The sequence below is a fragment of the Mya arenaria genome, chromosome 10 (assembly GCF_026914265.1).
Source record: "Mya arenaria isolate MELC-2E11 chromosome 10, ASM2691426v1".
Taxonomy (NCBI): domain Eukaryota; kingdom Metazoa; phylum Mollusca; class Bivalvia; order Myida; family Myidae; genus Mya; species Mya arenaria.
This window is the reverse complement of record NC_069131.1, coordinates 38,037,254-38,051,249: the sequence shown is the minus strand read 5'-3', so window position 1 is coordinate 38,051,249 and position 13,996 is coordinate 38,037,254. Positions and strand designations below refer to the sequence as shown.

The 13,996-nt window shown below is 35.4% G+C and overlaps 1 protein-coding gene across 2 annotated transcripts in view; it reads left to right on the top strand.

Annotated features, from left to right (window-relative positions):
• Positions 1 to 1,151: 1,151 nt before the first annotated feature.
• The window catches only part of LOC128205847 (uncharacterized), a 47,540-nt gene continuing 34,695 nt past the window's right edge, over positions 1,152 to 13,996 (top strand). The window contains exon 1 of one of the 2 annotated variants that reach the window (XM_052907856.1): positions 1,152 to 1,216. The gene's annotated coding sequence lies outside the window, so the exon portion shown is untranslated. Of the gene's footprint in view, positions 1,217 to 4,400; positions 4,495 to 13,996 lie in introns of those variants that run through there. The other variant, XM_052907859.1, reaches the window with a different exon arrangement.

The following is a 13,996-nucleotide window of genomic DNA, read 5'->3' as shown; positions in this document are numbered from 1 at the left end:
AACCGTTAACAAAATCGGGCTTATTAAGCTGCTTGTTACACCCTAAAGAACTGGGGGAGGGCGGGGATACTCAAGCCCCCCCCTTCTTGGGGCACTGTTACGGCAAAAACATGTTGATAAAAAGGTCGGAAGATTTATTTTATTTATATTTTCTTTATATGGAATTTATTTCATTTTGAAGTGTTCAATCAAAGGAATGTTTTTTCCGTTAAAAAAAAATATATTTAATGTTTCATAGCTCCATAACTGTAGCTAACGGGGGATTTAAATGGGGGGGGGGTAGATGGGTTTTTTTAACGGGGGGTTTAAATGGGGGGGGGGTAAATGTTTTTTTTCAAATGGGGGTAAATGGGGGTATGGGGGGGGGTAAATGGGGGGAAGGTTAAATGGGGTGTTTAAATGTTGTTGTTTTTTTAAATTGGGGGAAGGGTTAAAATGAGGTTTGAAATGGGGGCTTTTAAATGGGGAGGGGTAATTGGGGGGTTGAAATGGGGGGTTTTAAAGGGAGGGTAAATGGGGGTTAAATGGGGGTTTTAAAGGAGGTTTTAAAGGGGGGTTTAAAGGGGGGTTTTAAAGGGGGGGGTTAAAGGGGAGGTTCAAATGGGGGGGGGGGGTAAATGGGGAGGGGTTAAATGTTTTTTTAAAGGGAGACAATATAGATTGATAGAAAACTTTTTGTTATTTAAATGCGTTATAATATCTAGTTCAATACACATCAACGATCAAAACAAAACAAAACGCATATGATTTGTGTGCATATTAAAACTATTATCCTTTTTTAAAACGTATGTTCATGATTTTCGTGGTAAAATAGTATCAGATTAATAATGTTTGCATTCATGTTTTGCTGTATTGAAAGACGTTCGTTCTACATAAAGAGTTCTTACATTGATATAAAGTGTAATTATTTAATGAGCTCATATATGAATTGCTTTGATAGTAAACAAGTGTATCTGGTAGGTAAGTTTGCATAACAAATACGTGGTACGTTCTTATTGGGTAACAATAATAACAAACCAATATGTTCAACAGTCCGTGGTAAATGGCGCGCTTTTAGATACAACTATAACGAAACACCAGCGCAGCCCAATGAAATACCTGGTTTTTGGTCGATATCACCTACAAACCCATTAACCTGAGAGCGGATCTTCACAACGGTTTAACACAAGTATACGAGTGTTATTAATTGGCTTTATAAAACTCCGAAATAAATCTGGTGAGTTCCTTTACTTAAATCGTTTTAAATGTTTATAAAGATATTGGTTTAATTTAGTTATAATTAAAGCTTATATTTCGTGGAATAATCTAATAGTTCATAAAGTTATAACTAGATCGATATGCTTGAACAAATCGTGTCTTTGTTTTCCTAGCAACCAACTTTTTTTGTTAAAGCACAACTAAATTAATCTTAGGTCTAGATGGCATAGTCAATTGAATAGATGATTTGGACGAGGGCGCACCCGGGGCGCGCCCATTCTAAAATGGTTCAAGTTGCATTTATACAATATCCGAGAAATAATAAAAATATTGCACATGAATGCATATTTCAGACGAAATGTCTCAATATTTTCTTAGGTACTACTTCCAGCCCCAATTTATCCATTAAAACCGTGTATTGATCGTATTCTTTGGGAAGCGAGTGTACTTTTTTGGTTGCACTTCCAAAGTGCGACCCCTATTACGCGAAATTCTAAATCCGCCCCTGGATATTTCGGAATGAATAATGGTATCTAATGTTTTTGCAATTAGGCCCATCAGGAAACAATTTTTTTAAAAGTGTATTTGCCTTTTTGAAAAAAAAACATATGTAAAACTTACGGCTTGTGTCGTAATTACACTTTTATTGACGCACGCATATTCTGATTCTGAATCACACAAAAACTGCATTAGACTTCCTCGCCCAGCATAAAAGGTGTATATAAACATAAAAAAAATCGGCCGTATAGTGCCCATTTAAGTGCACTAGCCGTCGTAAAGAAAAAAAGGCAAAAAATCAATGAATAATAGCTAAAATAGGTACAAGAATAGTACACTTTCACTAAAAACATATTTTTAAGTCATGCAATTTTCTATTTTCACTTCGTAAACAAGCATACGTTCAGCTTATACACTCAATAACTTACACGTGTGGCCTCCGGGTAGGCGTATTTATATTGCGAGAAAAGTGATATGACTTACTAACCAGGTGAAAATATCCTCCTAAAACACCAAATTCCCTTCGAACACCGCCATTTCATTCCGCATCACACATTTCCCTCACTTAAAATTCGGAAAACACAAAACACGTTGGACCCCCTGTGAGCTTACTGAGCACTATTTTATATTTGTTGATTGTACCAGCAAATAGAGCAAGCGCCAATTTCTTATGAAAACCATTCATATATGAAAACAATTGAAACGATTAAATTGATTAGATTGTATTATTTATGCACAAATGTTAATGACATGGACAGCACAAATTTAGGCTACAGTTATCTTTATTATTATCCAACTTTTAGGTATTTGACGCGATACTGGGCAATTGCCGTACTAATAACAGACAATTTAAGATAATATATGCCAAAACTCGACCAAACTCGGACAATATGAGCGTCTGTCAAAAGTCGCCTTTTATGAGAGATATTTTGGAAATTATTTCAAAAGGTAGTCATTTTGTTTTCCGTTTTTCCGACTGTTTAAAAAATTTTGTGTTTTGTTTTAACCTATTTGAAATAACTAGCCTATTAAATACTTTATTCACTTTGTATGGTTTGAAATTACAGTTTTATTTCAGCTGTTGGTGGATTTAACGACTATTATATTTTTGTACACCGACAAAATGAACGACGAAGGTGAAAAAATTGACGTTTTGGCAAACAATTTATAAAAATAAGACGAAAATACATGCTTCCTTACACTGCACAGTGCTTTATTCATAAGTATGTGCAATGTCATTAAAAGGATGCATGTCAAAATCAGCAAAGTTAAGTCTATACAAGCAGACACCTTTAATAAATAAGGGATAAATACAGCTTTAATGTGACTTAAAAGCTATTACAATGTAGCACTATGGAAACCCCGTCTTGTGGCAATATTAAGAATGCTAATTGACTATACCCGCTCCAAATGGCACGATAAAAAAGTTTTCACGCACCGTTCAAGAAAAAAAATGCTCCACTCTACTCAGAACTATTTAAAGATCGATTTGACTATTAACATAATCTGAATCACTGCGCGCATATCCATGACAACTACGAATGATCCCATATCCAAACGCATTTATTTTCACTACGCATAAAAGAGTTTCAGCAAAAAAAGCATTTTGTGTAACTGAGGTTGGAGAAAAAGCATCTACCATAGCCGCTCGTGTAAGATAGGTTCATCCCGACCCTCGCGCAGGGTGTTTTGCGGAAACTCGGTAAACCTCGATTCTGTAAAACACCCTGCGCTCGGGTCGGGATGAAACTATCTTACACTCTCGGCCATGAAAGATACTTATAATCTTCACACATCGTAGCGTTTGCACGTATCCAAGATTTTGCAGTATTCAATACGCTTTCAAGATCCTTTGACAGATTTATGTTTCTATATTATTCAGATTTATTATCTAAAAATCCCCAGTCGTACATCCAGCGTAAAGTGGTCGTTGATCATGTATTTGTTTGGTCTGGCCAAGATAACTGTCATTCTGTAGCAGATCGAACTGGAGTCGCATTTCAGTTGTAGCTATTAAAGCATAGAGCGCATACATGAAAACCTATTTGAAAACACTCAACAATTTTTGGTCTTTCAAGAACTACCAATAACATTTGAGTAAATGAGTGTCATAGTTTTATAAAAAAAACTTCCTTCCTTCCTCCCTCCCTCCCTGCCTCCCTCCCTCCCTCCCCCTCCCCTGCCCCCCTCCCCCTCCCCCTCTCCCTCCCTCCCTTAGTATTGTAACATATATTTCCATTAGATATAATGTTTTAAAATTTGAACGTATTGGAAGGAACAGTGAATACAAATTACAAAATATATTTAAAATAAAAAGATTTTGAAATAACAATTACCGTTTGCATATTTTGAAATACTTGTAACCTTACACCTTATGTAGATAGCTATGAATGAAGAACGCACGATGGCTTTGGTCCTTTAGCAATTGTATCTTGCCAATTAGTGATGACTAGATTAAATGCCTTATGATCAATAGCTTGCAGGAGGCATTTGTTCATCATATATAGTCCTGAGGAACGAAACAAGAATAGATACACGAATGAAAAGCTATCTAAACTATTGTAAATACATCTTATGCTATTAAGATTTCAAATTAACAAATTTTAAAGCGATAATCTTCATTAGCATGACATGTGTCTACAGACAATTGTGATAGGTATATTTGAACGGAGAATAGCTTTTGTTCGGTTTGAAATATTAGTTCGTTAGTTAGTGTTATATAAAGAACCATATCTGTCTGATGAAATACATATTAGGACGATCTTGAAAGTTATGGGATTGGAGTGTGTTGTTGAATGGGTAAGTCAATTTACATTTTCAGTTTTGCTCTATATTGTACATTGATCGAACATGTAAAGAAGGCCTAAGAACATTCATGAACATTTTAGTTGACATATCACAATGAATACTTCTTTACATTCACCATACACTTGGAAAGAAATGGATCCATTTTGTATAACACGCAGGAGTTTGAAGTGTGAAGTCGTCTGTTATTAAAAATTAGATTAAAGCCGCGCCATTGAACCAATGGTATACGACCTTAAAATACCGAATATTAACTAGTGTTTGCGTTGACATGTCTTAAGTAATGAATACACAGTTGCAGAAGATTTAACGAATCTTTATTATGATGAATATTTATTAAATATGTACATTTAAAGATCGACCGCACTGTTTCATTTTTCACTGTTGTATGAACGCAGTAGGGAAAGTTACTAGACAGATCATCAAACGATTTTCAGAAATGCCTTAAAGCTTTTAATGAATATTGTCAGCATTGGAGGCTTCAGGCCATTATGAAAAAAACAAGGTCAGGATATCTGGTGCAAACAGAAGGTCATGGAGACACTATGGATATTTACACTCACCAAATATACACGAAATCGTTGATAGTATTTAGCCCGATTGGAATATTTTATTAAGACAAAGAACATTAATTCCAGCAAGCAAAAACAGCTCTTCATTTTCTATTCAAAAGAATGAATAAAATTGACGTACTTATCGATCTCCAACTTAAACAAATTGATCATACTATTGTTTCTTATATTGAAGTTCTCTTGTGAACATTGAGGATTTGAGAACACCGAAATTTTTGAAGAAATAATTCATAACTTTTATAACTTCTAAAAGGAAATAACAATTTAAAGAAAAGTACAAGACCTTAAAGGTCACTCAGTAAGTGTATTTGAGGCGTTGCGGAGTCCCGAAGAACGAAGCAAGCGTTCAAGTAATCACAGTTAATTCCGTAATAGAGGCAATTTTCGCCAAATATCTGATCAAACACTACCGTCAGTTCGTCTGCGTCTGTTATGATATTTTTCGGGTTCTTGACCTTGGCTCAAGGTCAGATAATATAAGGATTAGTTATCCGCATGCAATTTAAATGATATGGTGTAAGCAACGCACGAGTTATACTCAGACTAAAAACATTCTTGTTTGTACAATTTAAAAAGGTAACAGAAAGTTGAATTCAGTGAATTTATTTAACGTAAAAGACTAAATTTGCATTATATATCATACCTTTTTTAAAACGTCTTCTTTCCTGATAACAAGGTATAATTTAGTTAACCTACAGCAACTACTTCACGGTCAATATATCGCACCATGTGAATTACAGTTCGAATTCCACCAACTATTTCCGAGTTTCCTATAACACGGAATATTGTTTGTATAAAACAAAATAGATGAACATGGGGATTATCTGCGAGGCTCTTGATTTTGCAGTTTGTTTTATTGATCTCAAGTTTGCTTGATCTTAAGGTGCTTGATCTGACTTTGCTATCAAGTTTTGAAGAAACTCTGTGAGTTTGAGATCTCGTAAAAGAAGGCAACCCGCGGCCATTTTGTTGGTGGTTTTGAACCACCAGCGGCCATCTTTGACGGGTTTCCATTGTTTTATTGACAATATTAAACGTATAAACGAATTGATTTTAACCGAAATAATTCAACACCTTGATAATCGTTTAAAGTCAACTGAGGAATTGTATTTGTGTAAGATAATGGATTTAAACCAAATTCAAAATATTTAACTGGAAAGGGTATTTCCTCCTTTATTAAATACATTCTATACCTGAAACCCTCAACTGTTTTAAGAGTATTCCACACGCAATAACGCATGCTTGGTTTTCAAAATGACTGCGCTTTTGGTAACCGTATCAAATCGTATATTTATTTGACAGGTTGGTCGCATTGAAACAAATCACAGACTATCACCTCTGATATGATATTCAATAAAGTTGTTAAAATATCCATTGTAAAGAAAGAGATAGTAGCCTTTAACAAAACGGCGATAACACGGAATGCCTTGCTTTCTGATGGTATCGGTGTCACTTGTGGCCTTAATATACCATTAACTGTTTTCATAGGTTACACATCTAGTATTGTTTGATCTCGGATCTCTGCTTAACAGATTGAACCTATTGTACGCATTATCCATGGGAAACATTTCGTCGTTTATTGAGAGTGCGCTTTTATTGTGATAGTTTCAACAATGAAAAGTTTACATTTGATCATAAGCTTTGTCCTATTTGAGTACTGTGGTTAAAAAGAATTTAAAGCTTTTAAATTAGGATGATTTGGGAGAAAACAGTGTGTTTGGAAATGTTTTAAAAAGTTAAGAGATTTAAGACGAAAATAAGTTGTTTCCAAATGTGTTATAAGAAAAACACATAGTCATTTTGTATGATTTATTGATTAAAACAATCGTACAACGTGAATCAATTAGAGAGCTATATTCACACTAAAATGATTTTTTTTTTCGATCGTCCTTTTAAGAATGAAGCTAACTACAGAACACTTTCCATTATATCACAGAAAGTTTCAAAGATATCTAATGGTAAATTAATGACTTTGTTGACGCTTTTTAAATATTATTTTAATGCGTCGCTGTCTCTCTTTCACAACTATGACAAATCTATCACAAAGTTTGCAAATTACCCCCCTTCTTATTGGTGACCAGCAGACATTTTTGAAACCAAAACCTTAAAATATATATCTGCAACTTGTTAGAGAAACGTGTCTTGGATTGAGTCATTTTGTATTTTAAAACATTTAAGTCAATGTAATTTTGAAAGTCTTCAGCACGGACATATCGCAGCTACACTTTGCATTCACTGCGTTGATCGCTTTAAGTGTGCACCGATTGACAGCTGCACGTACAATGATTGGTGCAAACACAGATATCCGTTTATTTTTTGGGAATAATGTCTTCAATTATTTTTATTTGATAATTCGTTAGGAATTTACACTGGTCTTGTCATTCTCCACGACTTATTTACTCATCAACTATGGTTTGAAAATCGGTACTTCTTAATATTATCATGTGCTGATGGCTATCCCATACCCAAATGTGCAAAATTGCCTCAAATCATTTACCCAGATCAATATAACACCATTCTTATCCAAAACGGATTTAAACATTCTTTTGTTCGAGTCATATGGAGTCAAATTAAAACAAATATTAACGTAACATAATGACCGCAAACTTCTATCACAAATGTATTAATAGTGATAAGCTAAGGTCGGTATTTTGCTACTAACGATTTGCTAATAAAGACTCATCGTTTTGATTTCAAACAATGGTTTAACAATTAAACATGATTTCATTATTAACTTCTTATACGAATGACTGGTTCTCAAAAAGAAACGTCTATTGTCATCTTAATCAGATCAAGGTATTGTACGTCAGTGCTATTGTTCAAATACCCCATAGAAATGAATACTGGCAATCAAACAATGGAACCCGTCAAAATTGGCCGCTGGTGGTTCAAAACCACCAACAAAATAGCCGCGGTTGCCTTCTTTTACCTTACATAGATGTATTTTTGTTGTCAGTAACATTTTGATCATTGTGCTTTTCATAAAAGACATAGATAGTATCCCCCGCTGAGTCGAAATTTCGGGAATGGGATATTGTTTGGGCGTTGTCCGTTCTTCCGTCGTTCCGTCCGTCCGTCACATGTTGTTGTTTTTTGTCAAACATATGACATACCGTTCTACGGATTGGGGCAAATGAGACATTACATTTGGTCCAATAGTTATGATTTTTTACAGAACGTTTTCTTTAATCAACTATTATAATAATTTGTGACTAAGTCAGTATGTGTCAACAACTAGGTCATCAGGTCAAATCTTAAAAAACAATAAAGGGGTTATATTTATGGATATATTCTAGCCTTTATGTTATCCCATGCCCAACTTCAGGTGACAGAATGCATCTATTTTAAAGTCGACCACTTGGGATCAAAAACTAGGTCACTAGATCAAATCCTAGTAAATAATCAAGAGATTATATTTTGTAGCTTAAAAGTAACATGCAGAATGTTTCAAACTTTCATTTTCATAAAATGAACGTTGCCAATAAGGCGAGTGATATCAATTCAACGAATTTGCTTGTTATTTAACTCGTATAACCCGTGCATAAACATTTAGAAAACGTGTATATGGTTTTCGGCGATAATGTTCAACCTCAGTTTTGACCTACTTCTTAAGACAAATAACTTAGATTGTTGACCAATCAAATATTGTGTTTAATGAAAAATGTAGAAGAAATAATGGAAATGAACCGTTTTGATTGGTTTAAAATTAATTCGGCGGATCTACGAGAGGCACTTATAAGATGAAGTTTTGAAAGGATTTTTTTATATTGACTTCTAATTGCTATTCGTAATCATTAACCTTCTGTGAAATCACATGAAATGTTATATTTAGTGCAATGTTGTTGTTTTTTTAAAAATGAAATGCTTTCAGTCTTTTATCTTCAATGGAGACATATTATCCCCCATGCAAATCTCTTGTAATCTCCAATTATGTGTCGTATATGCTTCTTATCTAAAATCTTTTATAAATTACTTATATGAAAAAATGACCCTGTTTGTTCTTTTCAAAATAAGTATCTTATATTCCCTATTTTCAGAACAAGCAATATATCACAAATCCGAAACAAAATCGAGAACTTTTAAATCTGTGCACTGTGTTCTTATTTGTAAACAAAGCGAAAATAGATCAACCTGTTTATAGGTCCGTGATATTATTGAAAATTAGTAATATTGAAATATTATTTAGTTTTCCAGTTACTTCTGCTGTCAGTAAACATCATCGCACGCGCTTTTTGGTGAAATGTACAAAAATGCGCTCTTTTATGTATTTTCTTCACAAATAATGTAATTTATGTTTTCTTTCAATACTTTCAGCCAAACATAAATTATTTATTTATTAACCTCATAAAGTATAAAACAACGACTGTATAGGAGTGGTCTATACCGGGCCAATACATTTATTCAATGATCATACACGCAATGGTTTCATGAGGAAAAAATGACCACTGAATGTGGCATATTGTGTCCTTGCACTTATACATAGTAAAATGAAAAAAAAAGAAAAACACATTTCACATGTAACTTTTAAATGTCCATGAAACCTCTTCTCTCAGACTTAAGAAGTATGTCATGCACACCCAACTTTCATCCGAAACGAAACAAAATCGTTTATCTGAAAAGATACAAAAGTTATTAACATATTCTTGATAAACATGGTATTTCTAATGAAACACATAAACATAAAGAACATCGAGGGTGGGCGGGAGGGCGACCAATTTTCTGATGGTTTAACTGGCCCGGTACAACCTCGAATGACGAAAACACGTGGACAAACGGCTTTTATACCAGCCGTTTGGTTATATAAACCCACTGACCATTACCATATATGGCAATAGTCGGAAATCCCCCCATATATGGTAATGATCGTAAATACGATTTATTCCGAACAGAAAATAAATATATTTATGTTTTCTTTCAATACTTTCAGCCAAACATAAATTATTTATTTATTAACCTCATAAAGTATAAAACAACGACTGTATAGGAGTGGTCTATACCGGGCTAATACATTTATCGAATGAAAAAGAACGGAAAAACCCGATTTGTATAAACATATTTTAGTTACTCAACTTTAAAGTAACTGACTTCTTGCATTTTTCACTTTCCCTGATGTAAATATCTTTAGAAATCTCTGATCTCCATCGACCATGTTTTTTAATTAATATATCTGGTACGCCCCTTTCAGAAGCTGTTGTCGCACCTCCCGACCTAAACGAATGCAATCCGTATTTAGAATTATCTAATCCTAAAATTGTAAGATTTTTAACAAATATTTCTCTTGCTGTTGTATATGAAATATGCTTCCCCTTTCTTAATCTATGTGTATTATCTTTCTTGGAAAAATAAACGTTTCTAAACAAAAATTCATCTGAATCTTCTGAAAGCTGAGCTGAATCCATGTACATTCGTAAACAATTCACTGGACAAATATCGTTTTAAACTAGTACCACCATAACTAACAAAATCCTTCTTATTCCGAGACAACGGTCGCCATGAACAAAATCCGTCTCATTCCGAGACAACGATCGCCATGAGTAAAATCCGTCTCCTTCTGAGACAACGCTCGACATGAGCAAAATCCGTCTCATTCCGAGACAACGCTCGACATGAGCAAAATCCGTCTCATTCCGAGACAACGCTCGACATGAGCAAAATCCGTCTCATTCCGAGACAACGCTCGACATGAGCAAAATCCGTCTTATTCCGAGACAACGGTCGCCATGAACAAAATCCGTCTCATTCCGAGACAACGCTCGCCATGAGCAAAATCCGTCTCATTCCGAGACAACGATCGCCATGAGCAAAATCCGTCTCATTCCGAGACAACGCTCGACATGAGCAAAATCCGTCTCATTCCGAGACAACGATCGCCATGAGCAAAAAACCGTCTCATACCGAGACAACGATCGCCATGAGCAAAATCCGTCTCATTCCGAGACAACGCTCGACGTAAGCAAAATCCGTCTCATTCCGAGACAACGCTCGCCATGAGCAAACCTGTCATCATAAGCATAGAATCACGTCATGAGCAAACGATTCAATTCATAGACACCTCTCATCATAGGCAAACCCTCACTTGTCATGTCAATTAATCACATTCACATTAGTCACTCCTCGTGAGCAAACGATCGCATGCATAATCATCGCTCGTCATGGGCAAATAATCGCCTTCAGAAACGTATCTCGTCATGAACCAAAACATTTGCATTAATTTCATACTAATTACTCTTGTGAGCAACACATCATCTTACAACAACGTCAAAACAACTTTATAACTAAACAAACTGAAAACTTTACTGAATGTCGCTATGTATACCAAAACAAAATACAGTGCATTTAAATATGATTACAACATACATCAAGCTTAATAACGCGCACAAACAGCGAACACGTACGTTGACCTAGTATATTAACGAACGCTTATACTAAGAATACCTTAAACATTTGCAACAATTCTAATTGCCAATACCTTACTAGAAAACCTTCTAGGATTGAAAACGCATTTCTTGTTACCATTGTGTGTAAAAGTGTTTTGCCCTTTGCCAAATTCCATAATTCCACAAACGTAATCTTTCTGGACATAATTAGCATTGAACCACATAGGCCAAAAGGCCGAACTAGGCCACTTATGAACAATAAGCGTAGCAGATGCATTACAATGCAAAACATGCAAAATGGCCTTAGAAACTAGACATATGGGTGGCACCAGCCAATTATTGTCATTACCCCAATCTTGAGTAAAACAGTCTACTGCTTCCAACTCATAGTCCATAAACAAGGAATTGTATCTCTTGATTTTCCTGTTTTTGTATGTAGCAAACGATCTACATCATGCTCTCCCCAAATACTATCTACATAGCTAAAAAACTCGTCGGTGACTTCCCACTCATCAGTGTTGGATAGTTTGCTTATATTATCCGCAACTTCATTTAACTCTCTCGGAATCCACTGAATACGCAGATCTATCTTAAACTAAGCGTAAAGATTCTTGTTGTAACTCTACTTTGGTACTTCCACACTGAACGATATGAACGCACGACTGGGAATCAGAAAACCATTTTACCGTTTTACCATTTAACATATTGCCAAAAACATCTAATGCAAGTTTGACAGCCCTTAATTCTCTAAAAGTAGAACTTTTGACTACTTCCTCTTCCGACCATATAGAGCGAAAAACGCTGTTTCTACAATTCACTACATAAGCGCCCGCACCCGAATGGGAAGCGTCGGAATACACTAACACTTCAACTGGCGAATACGGAGCTAGAAAACTAACGTTAGATTTCTGTAAATTCAACTGCCAAAATTCCAGTTCCTTAAGAAACGGGTGTCCTTCAGGAATTTTCATACAAACATCCCAAGAACTAGGGCCTTCTATCAAAATATATAAAAACCTAGTCATTAACCTCACAATGCTGCCTAAAACTGGTTTCATAGAAATAATTTTGTCAACGCATTTTGCTAAACATCTCGCTGTGACTGAACTGTAATTTCTAAAAACGTGTTCAATGTTTGATAAACAATCTAGTACTCTCCTTTCCGGAATACTTATACAAAATGCTATACTATTCCAAAATATACCTATCCATTCAATGCTTTGAACTGGATTCCAAACTGACTTTTCGTTGTTTATGATGAAACCAGCCTTAATGAGACTATCCTGTACAAATGAAGCATCTGTCAGCGTCCTTTCTAACGATTCAACACTTTACTAAAAATAAAAGAGGCAGTACTGCATCCAAAATCCAACACCGTGAAACAATAATATTTCCCCTTTATAGAAAAACCTAAAAATATCTGATGAGCCGCAAAAATATCTATGTGATGATACCCTTGACTTAAATCAAACTTAAAACTGTAGGAATCTTTTTCAAAATACTCTAAACCCGTTTTCCAATCTTCAAAAGAAAAACTTTCTTTCCACAAAAATTTATTTATTTTTCTGAGATCCAAGATCAATCGTTTTTTGCCTTGTTTGATTATAGCAACACTCAAGGGATTCACTGTATGCGGAACAAAAGGTGTCTCGACAATAAAATGCTTTTGTAACAATTCGTTTACAGCAGAGTTTACAAAATCTATATTATCCAAAGCGGGCTTATTATTTCTCGCAAAAGAAGGTTCCGGCACCTCAAAAAATGGTAATTTGTAACCATTATCTATAACATCGACAATATCTTGATTTGCGCCGATTTGTTTCCAAAAATCTATGTGGGATTTTAATCTACCCTTAACATTTTTGGTTCCACTTGAACAATCTGTTATAAAACTATTTCTTCATACTCAAAGAAATCTCTATCAAACAAACAGTCAAAAGAATACTCATCATCTATATTCTGTCTTGGGCTGTGTGGTTGCCGCTGCGGCTCTGGACCTGTCGGCGTAGTAATAGTTGACTCTACGTGGAGCGCCTTCGTTTGCGCGGCAATCCCTCCGGAAGTGCCCTCGCTGACCGCACGAGAAGCAGATGTCGTTGCCGGTGCTGATACGCTGGGCACGAAAGGACTGCTGTGTCGAATGACCCCATCCCTCTTGTTGACGTGGCTGCCGCTGACTTCCGGTGGTGGCGCTCGCAATGGTAGAAGAACGCTTATAAGGAATAAATTTGTTATCTGTAGAAGGCTTGGAAGTTTGATCTTTTGATAGCCCTGGTTTCAGCTTGTCTAAGCCTTTTTTCATCGTCGCTATCTGAACCAAATAGCGGCCTTTCATACTCATTCACTGTCAACCAGCCCCCGGGGGAACAATCTGCCACTTGAATTAATTTATTCCTGTGCTTAACTTTAGAAAGTAAATCTTGTAAAATTTCCTGAGCTCCTTCAGGTAAGTTCTTACACAAAGCCCTTTCCAAGCCTTCCTGAATTTCTGAATTAAATTCAAACTGATGTTTATTTGATTCACTTTTAAGTTTTGGTTTCTTGTCT